The 20,786-nt window shown below is 40.8% G+C and overlaps 1 long non-coding RNA gene across 1 annotated transcript in view; it reads left to right on the top strand.

The window, feature by feature from the left end:
- Positions 1-7,756: 7,756 nt before the first annotated feature.
- Positions 7,757-20,786, top strand: part of LOC138616265 (uncharacterized) — a 244,587-nt gene continuing 231,557 nt past the window's right edge. The window contains exon 1 of the long non-coding RNA XR_011310589.1: positions 7,757-7,792. This is a non-coding gene — a long non-coding RNA (uncharacterized lncRNA). The remainder of the gene's footprint in view (positions 7,793-20,786) is intronic.

The following is a 20,786-nucleotide window of genomic DNA, read 5'->3' as shown; positions in this document are numbered from 1 at the left end:
TAGAATCACCAATTAACCTGAGGTTAATCATTTCAACTAAATATCCTCCAAATTTGATGGTTTCAACTTCCTGGGAGAGAATCTTGATGCTTTTATTAGCATTACTATTTGAAAGCATTACTTTGCCATAAACTATTGGTTTAATTGAGACTGTCACAGTTTCCCATATCAATAATAATGACTGTCTATAAAAATGTATATAATTTTACTGTATGATCACTGAGTGGATTCACATAGTGTGAAAAGAGTACAAGGTCTCCAGGATGTAGGGTCAGCTGCTGAGATTGCATTCAGTGAAAGGTCAAACATCTGTGAGTTTTACTTTGGAGTTTGGTGTTCAGTGCCAGTTTGACACTTTTTTCCAAAGGAGGTTAATAAAAGCACAATAGAATGCACGTTAGAACCCAATTACAATGATATTTTTAAGGGCAAATACAAATGGACTTGTCCATGTCTCCCCAGTGCTACATTTACATACGATTTTCATGTCAGAACACTGTATAAGGCCCTGATTGTGTGGTCTTGCAGAGAAACTATAAACTGTAAACCTTATGGACATATCAAAACAATTTTTTTTTTCTGGTGACTGACATGAGCGCTTCACACTGCATTTAACTGCACTCACGGGCTTTTTTTTTTTTCAAGTGGAAGACGCAAAGAAGCGCATGAAAAGAAAACTGCTGAAGTTAATCAGTTGAGATGACAACTGTACCCCACCAATCAGAGGGACCATGTGAAAGAGAAGAAGACAAAATAATGACAGGGGAAATGATCTGAATGAGCCAACATTTTTTTTTACAAAAATGCTGTTTGACTGCGATGCATCTGACAGGTAAATGTGCCTGGAAAACCCTGCCTTGTAATCCAGCAGTTTTTGCTTGCGCAAAAATCAGGAAAGCTAAATTATGTTTATGAATGGACATGGGAGGTTCTGAGAAACAATTACTTCTCAAGCCAGCTCTTTACTGTAAATGGAGCTACTTATGAGCATTAGTTCTGGAAACCAAAACCCTTTGATTATCTTTCATCTACTCAGACAGCAGCAGGACTAAGCTGGACAGGTAACACTGCCATAGCTGATGTACGATAGACCATTACTCATTTGACGTGTGCTTGTAAATTGAGACACAGACACACATGCTGTGTTTTGAGCAAATTCTGTTTTACTGCCTGTGTGCGTGTGCTTCAGAGGACACACAAAGAGAAAGTGTCCATGTAATATTTTTACCATGAAATGTTTTGGTTTCATCCAATTGTAAATTCTCTAAATATCTGTAAAGTGATACAAGTTTGAAGTTGCTGTGCCTTTAGATATGTAAATAAGCCAGTGGATAACAATTGTTAGGGGTGTTTATGTTTCACAAACAACTCTAGATTTTCCACAAGTAAAGTTCTTGCCATTTTCTGGATGCTTTTTGATGGTGTAAGACACACAGCTCCAAGATATTGTTTTTTGACAGTTTTTCTCAGGAAGACAATCTTTCATTCCTCAGAGTAATAACAGCTTGTCTTTTCTCTGTTGCGAGATGACATTTGCCTCCCATGATGACGGCTGAGTGTCTGCAGCCACTTTCACACACAAACACTGTGTTTGGTGCAGAATAATAAAGACATTCAACCTGCTGGAATGGCTTAATCCCTGGTCACTGTCATTAACACGTAACCTTGGGGCTTCTACTGAAGCCCAACACACATTACAGAAATTATACTTAGTGTACATACAACAACCTAACCTCTATAATATTCCTTTTTTTTTTTTTTTTTTTTTTTTTACATTTGTGGAAAAAAAACATGCAGCTTTTTTTCTTGGTTTGTTTTCTCTGTAATACCAAAAAGTTACTGAAAAAACTACTGAACCATTTCATTAAAAAAAATTGAATTTTGTGTACCATTACAACCCTGAGACAATTTTTTTTTTTTTTTTTTAAATGGTCAGCTGCAGGTTCTCAGACCAGAGCATTCATGTTTGCCGCCATTATATCTGTATCTTTGCTATCAAATTAAACTTACCCTAATTTCCTTTTTTGCCAAGAGGCAGATGAGAAGACAACAGTAACTGTAATCTTTGGGAACCTACAATTTAATTCCAATTTGATTCAAAATCAAATTTTGATAAAATAAATGGAAAGATGAGCAGTAATTCTAGGGTTTTAGTGAATCAATGAAAGGAAATATGAATTTTAATTTGCAGCTATGAGCGAACTCATTTTGTTGAAGGTCTTCTGAGCAAACAAAATACAAAGCTTTTAATTTTAAACGAGGTAACTGCCTTAATTTGAAATGTGTATGTTACAGTCTGCTGCCTGTGTACAAATAACATCTCTCTCCTAATGTTACCAGTGAAGGCCACTGAAATGATTATGTCTGTGGATCGAGTTAACTTATTCACAAAGATAGAGTTGGCTAGTGGGTTTCAAAAGTGTGAGTGTGCTGGTCAGCCGGTCCTGTTTGTTAGTGCTGGAGTTCCGTGCTCTGTCCTGCTGACTTAAGTCTATTGGCAATGGTCTATAAAATATAAACAAATACTCCACATTCATGTCGCAAAGTTATTAGTTAAGTTATTAAATCCAAAATGCACCCTAATGCTTGCCTTATTTGACAGTGAGCAACTAAATAACTCTCGTGTGTGTGTTGCATATGATAGGGTTTCACCTTTTTAATTCAGTCAACATAACAACATAGTGTACAAAAATCAAATATTCAAAGAAAAATCTAATAGTTCAGAGCGAATTTCGAATGGTAGTTTTGCTTGAAATACCCATCCCTAGCATTAACCTATTAATCGAGCAAAAAGTGAATGAGCATATATCCAAAATGTTTAACTATTCCTTCAAGCCACAAACCATTCTGTACATATTCTTCATGGTTCCAAAAGCATTGCTTACTTTCAATAAAGTAAAATGAACAGTTTACTTTACTATCAGTGTACAACAGCATAAGTGTTTAGAAGCAAGTCTGGCCTGAAGGCAGTTTTGCTGCTTTATGGTAGTGCTGGGGTGTGTGTGTGTGTGTGTGTGTGTGTGTGTGTGTGTGTGTGTGTGTGTGTGTGTGTGTGTGTGTGTGTGTGTGTGTGTGTGTGTGTGTGTGTGTGTGTGTGTGTGTGTGTGTGTGCGCCCATGGCCTGTGGGGCAGAGGGTTCTGTCAGGCCCACGACTGAGTGATGAATGTGCGTGCAGCGAGGGGAACCAGGTGCGACTGCACTGACTCCTCTTCTCCACTGACTGTGTGCACGGCTGTGTGTGTGTGTTTGAAAGAGAGGAAGAGATTGACAGTGTGAACGTATGTGTGCATTTTAAGAGCACACGCGTGGTTGTAATTATGCACAAGTTGATGTAAGTGCTTGCACATGTATCACATATCACATATAAGTGTGTATCTGTGCCAATGCATGTGTGGCATTGTAAAAGTACAGCGAGATAATACTTCTCTCTTTCTCATCTCCCTCATCCTCGCTCATCCTGACACCCCCCATGCCCTCTCCGTCACACTGCTGCCTCTCATCACAAACCTAATCGTCTCACCCCCTCGGCAAGTACGTGCTGTGCGAATTAAAGCGCCCCTGCCCTCTTTTTCGCTTTCTTATTCCTCTTTGTCTTCTTCCTCCTCCTCTTACCTCCTCCTCATCCTTCTCCTCCTCCTAATAATTGTCGGCTTTTGTGTGGAATGGGGGTCCGACTTTAAGTGGCCACAGCGTTTCAATAATGTGTTTACTTATCTCCATTTAGCTATTGAGCTTCTGACATTTTCAATTTATGTTTACAAATTGCAAACATTAACATGTAAATGTGGAGGATGCCTCACAGGGCTTCCGTATTCATTGAAAAGGGGTCATGAAATAGGACAACAAACCGGTAATGGCACAGCTTGTTCCGAAGCATCTGTGTGCATCAACGCTTGTTGTGTAGTACTATTCTGTTGTTAATGGACCGAGATATTCACACAGAAAATTGCACGAGTAGTGGGTACTTAGTTCGTGCTCTTACTTGTTGATTGGGAATATGTGAGTCTTTGCCCGCCAGACACATAGACATATATGTAAATATTCATGAAAATATAATACATAAACAGAAATGGTGTCTATATTTTGGCTATAACTATTTACATTAGAGGTGACTTTGCTGCAGCAGCCAATCTTTTATTCTTGGAAGACAATCCTTCAAGAATGCAACGAGAAAAACTTTTCACGCTTATCATAAATAACATATGCCAAGTTGTTGGTATCTCAACTGCTACAGCCAACAAATTGTTGAAACACGTCTTGTGTGTGTGTTGGAAAACGCGTATGCATCGAGTTTGAAACTTCACAAGCAGCACTCCATCCAGCTGAGCAGGAACACCATGTAAAGCAAAGAGAAAGGGTGTATCATGAACCAGCTACTCAGCTTCTCTCAGAAAGCTTTTCAATCAAGCAAGAAGCCTTAATTCATTTTCTCCTCCAAGCCACAGTTGGTTTCTGTTGAAACTGCAATTACATGGACAGACAGAGTGACTTAATTCTCATGAAAGGGAAATGAAAAGGCAAAGTCTATATTCAGGAGTTCAAACTGTGTTTGGTGCAAGCGTGGCTCTGTAGACTGTAACAGAGAATGCCTGTGGCTGGGGAGAGGAGTAAGGCAGGAGTAATCTATAACTGAGCGGCTAGTAATGAGAAAGATGTGCCAGCCGTCTGCTCACTGTGATAAGATGAGGAAGTTCCCTCAGGGCCTAAAGCATCTCTGACCCAAACAACAACAAAGACAACAAACGGGTTACTGCCCAAACCATTCCTTTTTTCTTTTTTTTTCTTTTCCCCCATCCACCGTTTCCATTCCTTTTTCTGTCTCTTTCCGTCTCCTCCTTTCCTCTCATCCTTCTCTTCCCATCTCACTCAAAACCCTTTGTCTGCAGTTTTCTCTCCGCTACCGTCTCTCCCCTTTTATCTCTCTTTTTTCAGTGTCCCTCTCTTCAACTATTGTTCTCTCACACTCAATTCATGCCTAAATCCAACTCCATACAAAGCCCTGCTGCCATGTAATCGGTTTCATCAGCGTTTTTTATTAGCTAAAGAAGAATACATGGTAATTAAGGGGAGTGCAGCCAGGCGTGACGCGGGAGGCTTCACCCAGCCGCTGATGTGGAACAAGAAGGAAAGAAAGAAAAAGAGGAGACGGAGGGCAGAGAATGGGGTGTGCGGGGGCAAGGACAGGGAGGGAAAAAAGAAACACAGCGGAGAAAGGGCAAGAATGAAAACCAGAGAAGAGAGAGAGAGAGAGAGAGAGCGATAGCGATAGATAAGGAAGGTTTGAATGGCGACAGGAAATGAAAGGCTGGACCATGAGGGTCACAATGATTATGGTCGCGCTCTCCAGTGTTGTGTGGAAGCGCACGCCGTCGGAATGGAAATGAGACTAATGTCGTGTTAATGTGGTCCGAGTCACACTGCACCAATACGAGGACCTCGGCTGCCATCGTCTGCCTAATCCCCTGTGTCCACGTAAATGGCCCATTCAGGACAAGTGCACCATGAGGGTGCTACCGGAACGATGACTCCTGCGCTGTTTCATGCTGGGTCGAGTTTTATGTTCTTCAGACTGGCTGAATGATGCATGTGTTAATGAAGTAGCCAAGAGATGCTCCTCAATGTTAAGCAACTTGATATTACAGGGAAGGACCAGGGCTGATTAAATCCTCATCAGACTCTCATTGCATTCTTTTTTTTTTTTTTTAAGTGCCCTTGACATCTTAAAATGTATTCTAACATTTTGGCATTATAAGATCAAGGGCAAAAGTGAGTGTCATGAAACAAGCATTTCTATAGTTTTAATCATCATTATGAAAAATCACTTGCCCACTACAATTATAGCACCCAACGTCTCTAAGCTTCGCTACCATTAGCACAGATAATTTGCAGTAAAATGCTCGTGTGTGTGTTTGCGTGCATGCACACAAAGGCGACACCCATTTTCCCAGCACAGGATGTTCATTTTACGCCCAGAGAATAGCAGTAGAAACCAGTGGACCGGAGAGACCCAACTCAGAGTATATTTCCTGAAACTTGCCGACCGTTCTGCCACCAAGCTGTGCTAACATTAATTTTCTGCTGAAACAGCCACTGGCCTACGAGAGCAAGTTTGCCCAGAGCTGAAATATCAATTATACTGTTCTCCCTGGCAGAGAGTGCAAAGCTTTAATCTTCACACAACCAATCAAAATGTCGTCTGGACTGGACTGAAAGAGGGAATTGTTGGCCACGCTTAAAAAGGGCAGCAGTTTCAACCCATCCAGTTAATATTGACACAAAAGACGTCTGTTGGTGGACCGCTTTGTTGCCTCCCTCTGCGTTTCTGTTTCTTGCCTTCTCTCTCTCTCTCTCTCTCTCCTTGAAATATCACACATACAATACCAGCATGCAAAATTATTCATCTATCTATTTTCTGAACCAACTTATTCTGAGCAGGGTCACGGGGGTTGGAGCTTGTCCCAGCATGCACTAGGTCACACTGAACAGGTCTCAGGTCTAACTTGCGTCGATAAAATGCTCACATTCACACCAAAAGCCAATTTACAATTTCCAGTTCACTGAACCTGCATGTCTCTGGATTTTGGGAAGAAATGTGTATGCTTATATATGCACTGGCTAAATTTATTTGCGTTCGATTCCCTAAATGTGCAGGAACACTTAATTCAAAGCTGACCCTAAATTAACCTACAGTATATAGCCAAACTGAATTCAAACCTTAAGCAAAGACCTGATCCTAAACTACACCCTTCAAGAAGAGAGGCCAATACATCTTCAATATAAACACGGACAAAAGTAGAAGATCCCCCCTGCCCCACACACACACACACACACACACACCCCTGCCTCCACACAGGCATTGTACTTTAAACGTCCTCCCAATTCCTCTGTCTTCTTCACACAGCACTGGCCCCCACCGAGCAGTAGCAGCAGCCTTTCTGGCTGGCATGTGAAGACTGTAATTTTCCGCCACACTTCCCCTGCTGTTTGCTGGCTCTTTCCTTGGTACCGTGGAGATAGCAAGCGAGCGGGCGGTGAACAAGGTGCGGGCCTCGCCAGCTCTCCTGGCTCCCTGCGATTATTAATGCAGCAGCAGCCAGCGTGGCCGGCAGGTTAAAGCAGCAATCAGCGCACACTAAATAAGATCATTCACAGCCTCTTTAAAGGCAGACAGACAGAGCTGCGGTGAAATACACACACACACACACACACACACACACACACACACACACACACACACACACACACACACACACACACACACACACACACACACACACACACACACACACACACACACACACACAAACTGGTGTGTACATGATTGAAAGAAGGTGCAGGTGAAGAAGTTACAGTATGCTCACACATTCAACGTGTCTGTGCACACAAATCATGCACACACAATTCCTCATAACAGGTGTGGAAGCCTGGATAATTTAAGAATTTTTATGTAAAAGTATGCAGAATTTTTTTTTCAAAAGCACTCACAATTAGCAGCAATTCATAAAGTATAATTAATAACTTTTAAATCACGATTTAAAAAAAGTAAAAATTTCAAATAAGCAGAACCTGGATTTCCTCAAAAACAGCTAAATATACTCTGATTTTTTAAATTTTTTTAAATTTTTAAACGTATGTTTATATAGTGAAGTGGTAACTCTTCTTTGTTGCCAGGTTCACAAGGCATCTGGACTTTTTACACTCGGCCAAAGATGTTTTCATTGAAGAAGATTCACCAGTGCATAATTTTGATATGTAAAAAAAAAAAAAAAAAAAAAAAAAAAGCAATGGACTGTATCTATATATTTATAGAAAAAACAAAAGTCCAACATAAAGGCAGAGAGGCAGGTCTTTTTATTACATGACTTATCTAATTATCAAAAATTGCTCACTTCAACTGGATATTAACAAATACACACACAGCTGCCTACTTTACCCAATAAGAACTCATCCAAACAAGCATACATACATACATACATACATACATACATACATACATACATACATACATATGCAAGAACATGCTACACTTACATATGTAAAGCCCTAAATACAGATACAAGCATAATATGCTTTATATAAAAGTACCACAAAATTCAAAACACAGCTATACCAGTATCTCCTGCAAAACATTTAGAATTGATGGTTTAAAATACATATATTTTTTCTTACTAACCAACAAGTAACCAAGCACAAATACAGTGTGTATAAGACATAGAATAATATAACACATAACAAGTTGATTGTTTCTGTTGAAAAGCCTGTGAGGCTTCTAAAACGAATTGAAGTCCTTCAGGGAGGTGGTGCTTGTCAGATGGTGCGTGCCATGAATGGAAATCAATGGAAAGGGGGTTGAAGTGTAAATAGATTATTAACACTGTTTTCTGTGCCCATTTCACTGTATTACATACCTCTATGATTCCCAATAGATGACCTGAAGCACAATAGATTTTCAGGCACAAGTTCTGCAAAAATCCATTGGTAATTTCAACCTGATCAATTATCCACTCAAGCTCATCGCATTCTCTGTTTAGTTTGTTTTGGTATGCTGCTTTGTGTACCAATGACAAACTAGTTACTGTAGCGCTGAGTGGATTTTAGAAACAGTACTGCATTTTTAAAAGTCTGTGCTTTTACAGGCCTAAAGCCATAACCAAGACATGAGCCTCAAAGAGATGACTGATGAACAAATGACTCATCCAGCAATTTTACCCACAATAACGTGGTCTACTTATGTAGTTTGGCACAAAATGTCAGAGGAAATATTCACTACACATTTTGTGAATGTTCAGATCATTAAACTTAGGACCACTGTGGTTGAGAAAAAAAAGACACATAATTAACATATTTTCCTATTTGAGGTTTTATGATCTCTTCCAACACATTTTGGAAAATATGCTTTGTCTCTGTCTGGGAGATTGTGATGAGAAGATCAATACCTCTCATATCTGTTTTAATATAAGTCAACGGCCAGCAGCCAGTTAGCTCAGCACAAAGACTGGAAACAAGGGGCAACAGCTAACCCGGCTCTGTTTAATCCGTACAAAAAAAACGAGGTTGTGCTGGAGCACTTATCAGAGACAACCAGTAAGTTCATGAAGTATCTGCTGACTGCCCGGTAACTGCTCAGAGCCAACAAATAACTCGGCACATATTGTAGGTTTAATACTTTCTTGCACAAACCAAAAAAATTAGAATGCTTATTAGTTGGCTTCAGAGAAGCTGGCTGACAGGCTAATTGTAGCTGTTTCCAGTCTTTGTACGAAGCTAAGCTAACAGGCTGCAGGCCCCAACTTCATATTTAATGCACAGACGTCGCAAACTGCAAGCGAAATTCCTTTTAACTTGCACTTTTGCGTCAATTCTGCTGGTGAACTTTCGCTTCAAATTTTAGGACAGCAAAACCAGAAAGGGCCTGAGAATGCTGGCAACATCAGATTTATGAGGTCAAATAGGTACGTGTGGTTAACTCATGCCAGGACATCTAACTGATGCGATCTACTGACCAGTAACTGTGGATGCACTGCTGCAATGCTAACCACACAAATCCTTTAAAATGGTTCTCCTTCTCTGTATCTACCTCTTTGGCTTCTCCCTCCCACAGTGTGAGCACAATTGCCTGTCCTGTATGGTGACCATCTTTAACTTCTTCGCTCTTATGATGACGGCCACAAAGTCAGTCTTCTGCCTCTGAACTTTTTTTTTAAATTTTTTTTTAAATGTATTTCAGTGTATTTCAGCAGACACAAAAAAGGAGCACCTACCACATCATCTAACTTAGATACTTATATTGCACAGATCGAACTACTTTGGTACTACGTAGGGTCAAAATACTCCACGTCATAACTGTTGCTCCCTTGATGCAGCAGTAAATCTAATCAGTGTCGGTGAGCCACAGCAAATATCATACGTAGCCTCAACTTAGACAGCCTGCCTATGCAGGTAAAAACAAATTCCACACTATAGCAACTAGCATTTCATTCTTAACTGACTGTAGCCTACAGTGCTGGTGTTTATGAGAAGCTTGGTGAATCATCAGAGATGTTACAGAATGCTAATAATGCAAATAATTCATTATATAAAAAAAAAAAATCAACCAATGACAGTACAATTAGAAGGTAGCATGCATTAGGCGTATGGTTTGCCAATACAGCCTTGTTTGTTTGGAGATATATCCATGCAGAAAAAGACTGCATCATATAAGACTGTCTGAACACAGTCTGCTTTACACCGTGCACTCCAATCCAAATAACCCAATTATGGGGTTAGAGCAACTCGTCGAACATTCTCAGTATGGAGAAGCTATTATCTGAAACCTATGTGGGATGCAGTACAATTTCTGGAAAGAAAATCCAAAGGCCAAAGACAAATGTTCTGCCTCACAAGCTGTATCTGCTTTCCAGATAAACGTCCAAAGTCTTATTTTGTGTGTACAAACCCAAATCCCTTTCTAAGAAATCCTCTAGGTAACCTGACATGGTGGGATATTTACACCCAGCCCTGATGTTAAGTGAACAGATAGAAATAGAATGTGCAGAGGAGGTGAAGTGTAGCAATTTTTCAGTACTCTGCACTTCTACAAATATGATGGGATTGAGTGATCGAAAGAGAAAAAAAAAAGCATTTAGCAAAGAGCGATGTTGAGTGAAGAGATAGCGTGAGCAGCATAGGTGGGGAAAAAAAAAAAAAGGTTGGTGATTGTGTTGAGCCATCCACAGCCATGCGAGTGTTTGTTCTGCTCTGAGAGGGCAGAAGAGTAGTCGCCGGGCAGATAGATGGGAGGAAAACGTGCGGCTGTGGCACTGATAAAGTGACTGAGGACCACTACTGCCACACTTGGACAATTCCAGACACAATCTTCTCCCCTTTTTTCTTCTCTTTTCACCACTGCCAACCCCTGTTGTTGCAGGCATAATAATGGCTGCTTCTGTTCCCTGTCCCTCTCACTCTCTTTCTCACAAACACACACACAACCTTCCAGTGTCTGTGAAAGATGTGGGGGAAAGTAGGAGGAGAGCCACTTTGGGATGCAGTGAAGCCGCGACAACATTTCATTAAAGAGGCCAAATTAAAGGTTTGTAAACTCTGTCCCACCGCAGCCACCCGGGCTCATGCACCGCCACCTTGTCCTTCGCTTCCCAAGCCTGCAGTATCTACAGTATCTCTCAGGTCTGTCACATGAGGGTATCTCTGAAAGCTTGTGAGCTAGAAATAGTTTCTGATCTGTACTCGCACATTATCGCTGGGATGTAAAAATGCCTTCAGTCTGTACACCACAAGCTCAGCGAGAGTGGGAGGAGAAAAAAAAGACATTAGCACAAAGGTTCACAGTTGACGGCATGCAGATTTGCTGACGCCTGTAATAAAATAAGGCCAGCCGGGTGTGCAAGAGTTGACATTGCGTATAGGTGTACAGCCGGGCATCTGCATAAAGAGCCTCTGCTTCTGCCAGCAGCCATCATGGCCTCGACAGATTAGAAATTGTGTGTGTAAGGATTCAGCGCAAATAATGAGAAATGAGTTTTAAATTGTAGCTCAGGCACAGTGAAAAAATGGGTACTGTCAATATGTGGTGAGTATGATGCAGAGAGAGGGAGGGAAAGAGTGAGAGAGCGTATTAGAGGATTTAGGGGTGAGAGAGATAGAAACAGACAGAGACAGAGGGAGAGAGAGCGAATGAGGGATCAGGGGATGACTTTGTTTTGGTTTACTGCTTATTACCATCATAATCCTTTGTCCTGTTTTCCACTCTGCAGTCCGGGCACACCTCTCGCCTCGTCTCTGCGTTAGACACTGTGATTGCCTTGTATTTAAGAAGCCTTCTGTGAGCCTCTGTTCCGACAAATGCTTTTCCAATACCAATCACAGCTGAGTGCACCTCATTTGAATCTGTGAAAGGGGTTTTGATTCCATCAGCAGAAAGCTCCTCCAAGCGCGGCACAGACCATTCAATACCGTGGCAACGTGTGAAAGCCTCAAAATATTCTCACCTAGTATATGCATACAGTGTAAAGGGTTCGGGCGACGGCTGCCTCGTCTCTTCAAACCACGTTGTTCATTAATCCCTCTTTTGTTCTCTACATAGGCTCTCATTAGCTGTTCTCCTTTATGGCATGTAGAAATTGTAAGCCGTGCTCTTCGCGAGTTTCAAATGTGTGATGAAACAGAAGCATTTCGCTGATCGTAAACTTTGATGAGGAGTGAAAAAGGCTAATTGTACACTCGGTTTTAGTGTTTGATAGTGTTTATGCCACCTGGTCGCCCTCTAATGTTTATGTATAAGTTAAGTGTGTGTTGTATTTTACTGTGACTGACTGCTGGTGGTACAGACCAGCTGCTGATATCTCCACTGCAGCAGCTTGTTGACCTTCAAACTTATCAGTGCATATCTTTTGTGAGAGCAATTGCCTGCCTTTTGGTCTGTAAGGAGTTCGGATAATGCATCCAAATTAAAATCTTTTGTAAATCCCATTGCTTGATTGCTTGAGAGCCACTGAGAGTTGTTCAACATTAATGGTGAAGGACTTCCTGATTCCCAAAGTCATTTTCTCTTCATTATTTAGACGTGTATTAGCACCTCTTCTTTTCCACACAGAGATAACGCCATGCTACTTAACTGCTTCGTACAACAAAGTTGGTTCCGTAGACAAACAGGCCATGCACATCCTCTTATCTGTGTCACTGTGCCCCCAGTGTTGCGTTCAAATGGAGGTTGGACCATTAACACGTGTGGATAAAATTTTATGCAATTTTCTAGCAGTTATCAGATCATTTTAATATCCTAAACAAAGATCCTGTTTATTTATACATTCAGTCAACAGTTTGCATTATGTTTACAGTCTACTTCAGGGGTCTTCAATGTTTTTCAGGCCAAGAACCCCCAAACTGATAGAGAGATGGACCAGGGACCCCCTACTATATATATATATATATATATATATATATATATACAGTGAACCCTCGTTTTTCGCGGGGGTTACGTTCCAAATAGAAACCGTGATAGGCGAAATCCGTGAAGTAGTAACCTTTATTTTACAATTGAAATAGATAGAACTGGACATTAAATATATCTAGGTTACATATAGTCGTAATGTGATTTCAATGCATGATGCAAATCCGTGAAGCAGCGAGACCGTGAAAGGTGAACCGCGTTATAGCGAGGGTTCACTGTATTGCATAAAACATTTTTTTTTATATTAAACTGGAGGAGTGCAGGAGGCTTGGAGGGACAGGTCCAGGCTTGTCTCGCGCTGAGTGAACCGGTGCCCAGCTTGAGAGAGCTACTGTGTGTTGCTGAATGTGTGCATTTCTGACTGAAAGATAACATCTTCTGCCTCCATTTATCCATTCGTTACAATATGTTGGATTCATGTTAATGTGTATTTAGAGACATTTAAATACACATTAATTGTTTTTTTTGGTTGTCTAATCAACCAAAAATTTCACGGACCCCCTGCAGTACCTACGCTGACGCCCTAGGGGTCGCGGACCCCCGTTGAAGACCTCTGGTCTACTTACAACCTATGACCGTATATGGCATTCATTCATGAAAAAAAAGGAATATCTTTACAGTATGCAAATGTTATACTGTTTTTTTAGGATAACACAGAGGAAGGGTCAATCTGAATTTGGCCAGTAATACAGGATAAAAAAAAAAAATGGACAAAATTAAAGTTACAGAACAGCAGCTTATTCATTGTGAGACGTCAAGTGTAAACTTTTAGCCAACTGCTGAGCAAAGAAGTAGTGACAAGCCGCCTGATATCAACCATGCCGATAGCAGCTGCCTGCCGTCATAAAGTCAGCTGTGTAACGACGTTAACATAGTATGCACATTATGTCACTGTATGTGTAGTTTCCAGGGTCAGTTCCCACTGGGTGGCAAACACAATAGTCAGCATCTGCTAGTGTGGATTCACATGAAAAAATGCTTAAAGGCTGGTTTGCAAAGGACTGCATAACCAGATTGTGAAAGAACACAGACAGATGTTTTAACTAACCGCAAAAGGCTTAAGAGGACAGAAGTTGTGTGAAGTGACCCCTTCTACTATGAAAAGGTGTCTAACATGAATTAACCAAGCAGAGTTGTCTGAATGAAACATGATCAAATCAACATAGCAGAAACACATTAAAATGGAGTACTTAACAAATCATGTTTGTAGTCCTTCAGGCTTTGTGTCAGTATTGAGTAGCAACATTTCTAGAATATTTCACAATAAAAGTATCTAAAATAATTATTGTGTGTTCAAAACATGTGTTCAAATGCTTATGCTAGGCTGTATTTTATTTTAATGGTAAAAAATATGCTTTGTGAATTTAAATATTGTACAGTGAACACCCCGGTTCAAAAAGTAAATATTTTAAATGATCTGTTCAAAAGGCCAGGGTGAGTCACATGTAGTTACTCGACATACTTCAATACCCACAGTTCACTGTGACATAGTTCATAGTAGCTATAGCCAGTTTTCTATGCCACTTGATCAATATCCTCTATGTGAGAGTATTGATCAATATGACAAAGTTAGAGAAAAAAAACAAGTGGAAAAAGAAAGCCAGATATTGTCTGAAGTATGTGAGAAACTTTCTTCAGATGGCAAAGTAATGACATCTCAAGCTGATAACATAGATAATATTGGTGCTTAATACATACGAGTGATTATGTTGAATGACCAACCGTTTACATCTCCCGTTTTGTTTTGGGGGCAGTTAGACCTGCCAATCCTTTTGGATGAAAAGTGAAACGTCTTCAAGGAACCCACGCAACTCTACTTACCTTTGGATAACACAAAGTTTGACACTTGAATCTATGCTACACTTAGATATATATCCTATCAGCACAACCAATTAGCAAAGTCCAATCAAAACACTCTTAAAACCGCCTGTCAAAAGTAATTATGTTGTGATCTACGTATGTATTCACTTCACATATTCTGTCCATGGGTCATGATTTAAATTATCAAAAGAAAACACTCTTTGTTAAAGAGAAAAAGAAGTACTGAATCGCGATCACAATGTGCCCCTGTCATAGAGATCAATAGGTTAGAATGTGGATAAATCTGAATATTCAAAAACGATTGTTATTTGTGCACATGTCTGTGTACTCATTGAAGTTAAACTGTTATATATAACGTGTATATATAAGGCCATCTTTAAAGGTCTAAAAAAGGTCAAAAGAGTCACATTTTGTTCCAGTTTAGGAAATGATTAGAGGCAACAATAAATACATTGTTCGATGTCTCGAAAATGGTTAGCTGTCTGAAGACATGGTAAACCTACAGTAAAGCACATTTCTTACGCAGATCCTAAAATTCAGTAAGTTTCACTGATTTACAAGCAGATAGGATCCGCCTATATCCCCCTGTCATTTTCCATCTGCTAAAATTACCAGGTGTATAATATTTTTTCTACAACTGCAGCCTATCATAGTTGTGAAAATCCAGTGAAACAAAATGAAATGCCAGTGTGGTACAAATACAATATCTGTCAACTGTGTTCATTTTTCTGTTATATCAAACACAATTTCATGGTTGACATGGTGGAAGAGGATTAACACCCAATTTATATACCTTTAAAGGAAACAGACTGCTAATGCTGTAGCTTCTAATCCTCCGAGCACTTCAGGCATGATGTGTTCAGTCTGCTAGTTTGACTGCGAGTGTACTGGCTGGCCTGGATAGCTGATGACTAAAGTAGTGACTGAGGGAGTGCAAAGGCTACAGGGAAATCAAGAGTTGTTGTACCCAGCAGCTAAGAGAGGGACTTGACAGTGTCAAAGGATTATGTACTGTGGGGCTAACAATACTAATGGCACTTCTTTTGCATTATGATAATTGCCAAGACAAAATTGCCACCTAATTTCTCCCTGTTTCTAATTATTGGGCTCTTCAATGTAAGCAGGCAGTGGGAGCAGAGCATTGGCAGGCAATTAAACTCCTGCAATTATGGCTCTATTGTAAAGCACAGCTTTACCAAGGATTTGTAGGGCAGAGAGTGATTGCTCTCCGATCCAATTAAACACAGAATAAAAGTGGTGTAGACCTCTGAACAGATCCTTTAAAGTTCACTCCTGTGTTTCTTCACAACCAGTCACCAGCCAGGAAACCTGAATCGAGGCTGTTCAGGAGGTCACTTCCCCAAAGAGCTGCAGCCACATGTCTGTTACCGTACCCCTACTGGGTGCACACACTTGCAACCAAACCACTCACTGTGGGCCATAAAAAAACACACAAAAAAACAACCATTTGCATAGAAAAACATTTCCAAGGAGGCATGCTGGGTAGGATTAGAGCTCTTCTTCCTCTACCATGTCGGAGTAAGCAGTGACCCGATGTAAATGTGTGCGCTAGGAAGTTTAGAGCTATGAACTGTGGGATACAGAGGAGCGTGGCCATCTGGAAACTCAGTGACAGGAAAGTGTTTATGAGAGACTGGAGGGAACAAACTGCCACAACCTACTTTGTCTCATTTTGTTGTACAGAAGCCACTGATCCAGTGCAGTGTTGCTAAAAGGCTGATTTGGGAACTAAAGGAGGAAGCAAGCTATAAATTGGTCAATAAACTGGTTATTAGCCAAAGCAGTAAATAGCACAATGTTAATGCTGGTTAAAAAAACAGAAATACCTCTGCATAGAACACATAATGAATGTATAATGCTTAGGGCTGAGCGAATAAGTCAGTTTTTACGATATATCGATACATTTGACGCGTCAGTCGTGTCATTTCGCCATCTTGGTTTTATGGAGCCGGACATGAGCAGTGGGGTTGACTGGGTCTGACTGAGAACCCAAGGACATTACGCCTCACCCACCCACAGTGGAACCCTGTCTGCACTCCAGCCCTGACAATCAAACCAGAGACTCCCCCGAAATAAATCGCTCTTTGAGGCCAAATATCTAAACATGGAAATATTTTCAACTGGACCACCTGAACACGGATCAGAAGAAGCGAATTAAGCGAATGACACCATAATAACAAATGGAAAAAAAAATATTGATTTTGTATTTCATAAAAGAAGTTGAAGTCTAAGGGGTCACAGGCTTTTGTGAGGTCACCCCTAGTGGCACTTGGTGGTATTGCATTTCAAGGCACTTGTGTATTGGCTTCACTTTTCAGACCCAGAAGCTATGTCCACTTTTACATGCAGTCCACGAGTTTCACTCAATGACAACTTCTACCCAAGTAATGTTACCTCACTTCACCGTTCTATCCTCTGTTTCGCTCCCTGAAGCACAGAAAGAGTGGAAGACAGGAGAGAAACTAGCATGACAGTCAATGACAGCAAAACACAGCACAGACTCTCACACTCAGCTGAAAAGAAACGTGCATGTTAATTATGTAAATTAAAAATTATTTGTGGTTGGACCGCTGTTGCTTGCTCTATAAATGCAAATGAGGGAGGAAGTGATCAAAGTTACACCATTGGCGGCTGAATGCCGCGTCTTCCTGTATCCATTTCAAATTAAAAGCCCGCTAGCGCTTCATACATGGCACAGCCATATACTGGGCTTTCCTGTGTTTGTCTCTTGTCACGGAGCGCGGGGGTCCCAATGGTAGTGGAAATTATGGGTTTCAATTTAGGTAATATATCAAAAATCAAAAAAAAAAATTAGAATGCTATATTTCACTCTTTTCAAACTCTGGCCACACACGAGTTGCATATATTGCATTACCAGAGTGGGGGCTAGAGGCTTCTCTGTACGTATATGCCCATCTATTAATAAAAGTGCACGTGAGACGTTTAGGGAACAAGATCAATTGCAACGTCCACTGGTACTCTGTGTGCGAGCTATTTTGGGAACCAATGTAAATCGTAGCATCTACTGAAAGTCTGTATGCGAGGCATTTAGGGGAACGCTGTAAATTGTAATTACAGAAAATAACCTGGGTCACACTCTGAACCTGCACAAGTTCCTGAATGCACCTCAGTCACAAGCCACACCCTATAACAACTCAAATCATTTTTCAATCTGGAGGAAACTATGATGTCATGGTAAAAAATGTTGGGCTTGCAGAAAATATGGATTTTTGCATAAAAAATATTTAAGGTATTGCAGTGGCAGTACATGTATCATGTGGATGGATATTGCTGAGAAAAAAATAAATATATTTAAAATAGTATGAAAACATAGTTTAGTAAGATGAAATCTTAGAGATTAGAGCTTTATAATTAGGTTTGTAGGCTAATGTTTGCAAAAGCTCATATTTTCTAAGAAATACAGACATCATCAACTTTGCCCTTTTAGGTGGTTATGCTTACTATTTAGATGCCCTTCTTTTTGTTGTGACATGTCTAATGGTTTGTTTAAAAATATACAGCGAGTGGCATTAAGATCCAACATGGACAGCTCACAGTTCCTCTGAGCTATTCATTTGTTTTTGCATTCGTTTAAACATGCCCAATTAATTCTTGATATAATTGATCATTTCTTTCTATGAACTCCATTAACTTTTAGCCTGAGGCCAGACACAACAGAAGCACCAAAAACAAATGCTATCTTCAACTGCTGCTGCCAATCTAAATTACAGACAACGCCGTTAATCAAACTGTGTGCAAAAATACACTTAAAAGCAAAGAGCAAGAGGGTTCAACCGTGGGCTCCACCCACTTAAATTAAATGTGGTAGCGAAAATGCCCCCGTCATGGTAGTACTTCAAAAACATCAAAACATTTGTTAGGTGCTGTGATAGCTTTGCGACGCTGTTTAGTTGATGAAGCTAAAGACACCATTTGTGTTGACAGGCCTCGTAGATTATGTCTGTTCTTTGTCTACGTTTTCTCTTTTTCAAATTCTGGTCCCCAAACTTTTCTTGAAAAATCCTTTCTACTTGTATTATATATTCCCACCACTTTCTGTCTCCTTCTACTCTTGGCTCTATCTCTTTCATGCGCTTCCCTCCTGTCTCTCATGCTCGTCTTTCACAAGTGTCTTCAATGGAAGTTTCCTGCCACTGTGTGAGACACATCTGCATTGCAGTGCCAAGGGGAAAGCAGTGGCTGGAGGAGCAGAGATGTATGTATGAATAGCTTGAGAAAGAGATGCAAAGAGAGAAAATAAGAACAAGGAACTCTGACCTGTCATTTACCAAAATAATGGACGCATGAGTGACAGGAAAACATCACTTCATGCATCATTTGGTATATTATAGCACAGCAGTTTTATATTTATGTTTTTGCCTGTGACACAGAAAGATGGCCATTTAAACATCCAGAAATCAAATACAAACACAACCATTTGCACCTCAAAGTGCTGTCACAGGGAAATCACAGAGAGGGTCATCCACCCCCACCTCCCTGCAAGCTTCTGAGCCTCCCTGTTATTAATGGCGTCATCATTTTTCCTCTGCTCACTCTATTTCCCTTCTGATAGTGGGGCCTGCTTCATCGTGTTCTGCCATGTTTCTGTAATTGCTCCAACAGCCTCCCTTATGCTGAGCATATAGTTTGTGTGTGTGTGTGTGTGTGTGTGTGTGTGTGTGTGTGTGTGTGTGTGTGTGTGTGTGTGTGTGTGTGTGTGTGTGTGTGTGTGTGTGCGCGCGCGCGCGCGTGTCTGTCAGTGTGTGCATATGCATGCGTGTGTGTTGCTCTGTCCCCCCACCAGGGCCGGCTGTGAGTTTGTGGGGCAGAACCAAGCTGCGGGCGAGCTCCACACAGAGTGAAAATGACAGCCTCCAGGCCACCATTGGTTGATGACCGTGAAAACACTTGCGGTTAACGTAAAGTGAGCGACCGGCTGTCACAGCGAGACACCGCACTTATGTGCAGCCCTGACAACAGCACAACAAGCTGCTCCACAACTACACTATGCAGTGCTACAACAAAGGAACAGCCCTACAATTCATAACAGCAACCATCTAGGACACTTGAAGTATAGAGCAAAGAAGGAGAAGGACACGACAAAAAAACAAAAACACTTCTATTTGTCACAGTCTTTGGGAATAAATCTTTTTTCTTTACTTAAATTCTGGTGGGCAGGAGAAAAAGCCACGGGTGGTTATTGAACGAAAACAGAGGAGTGAGCGTGCAGGAGAGTTTTCTTAGACTGTCATAAGCCAGCCAAGGTCAGATAAAGTGAGGAGTAACTGCTTCAAGAGCTACAGGGGCAGAGGCCAGCACTGTGGAGGAGGTGTGAAGGAGTGAGTGACCAAGCGTGGGCACCGCCTCTTCCCATCATTAAATGAAGCCACTTAAAGGAAAAAGGCTTCACTCAAAAAGGTCAATACACAGCACTTATTCAAAGCACTGATGGTTTTATTTAGCCATCCAGAGAATAGTTTTGTCTTTGATGGAGACAAAAACTGTTGTGAATACGTGTCAGAAGACACTTTGCTCAGAACCCTGCCTTTTTGCTCAGAAGCTGAATTGCTTAATCTATCACATCCCCCCCTAGCAAACAGGAACCTAAAGATAAACTGAGAAGCAATAAATGATGTGCCAACATCATGTAGTAAGGAGGGATGATTACACAGCTGCTTTTATCATCAATTTTAACCTCTCTGTGGTTAAATCAGACTTATTTTACCCTCTGCCCTCTTGCATTTCTTTCTTGCCTCCTTTTGCTCTCACTGAGCACGCACATGTGTGCACGCATACACACACAAACATAGTTTATTATGCAGTAACATTACCAGATCCCCTTAGGCAGCTGTGCATCTCTGTATGACTGATGAGGGTAATTTCTCCCAAACAACAGAATGATCACTTTGGTGGTGAGCGCTACAGACTCTCCCTCCTCCCCCTGTCTTCTCCTTCTCTTATCTTCTTTTTAGCTTACAAAAAAGGCAAGACAAA

This window comes from Brachyistius frenatus, unplaced genomic scaffold (genome assembly GCF_029030835.1).
Source record: "Brachyistius frenatus isolate BFR_SWC_R1_liver_20210118 unplaced genomic scaffold, ASM2903083v1 Contig_9, whole genome shotgun sequence".
NCBI lineage: Eukaryota > Metazoa > Chordata > Actinopteri > Embiotocidae > Brachyistius > Brachyistius frenatus.
Note: the sequence above shows the minus strand (reverse complement) of the source record. Positions and strands in the feature narration are given on the sequence as shown.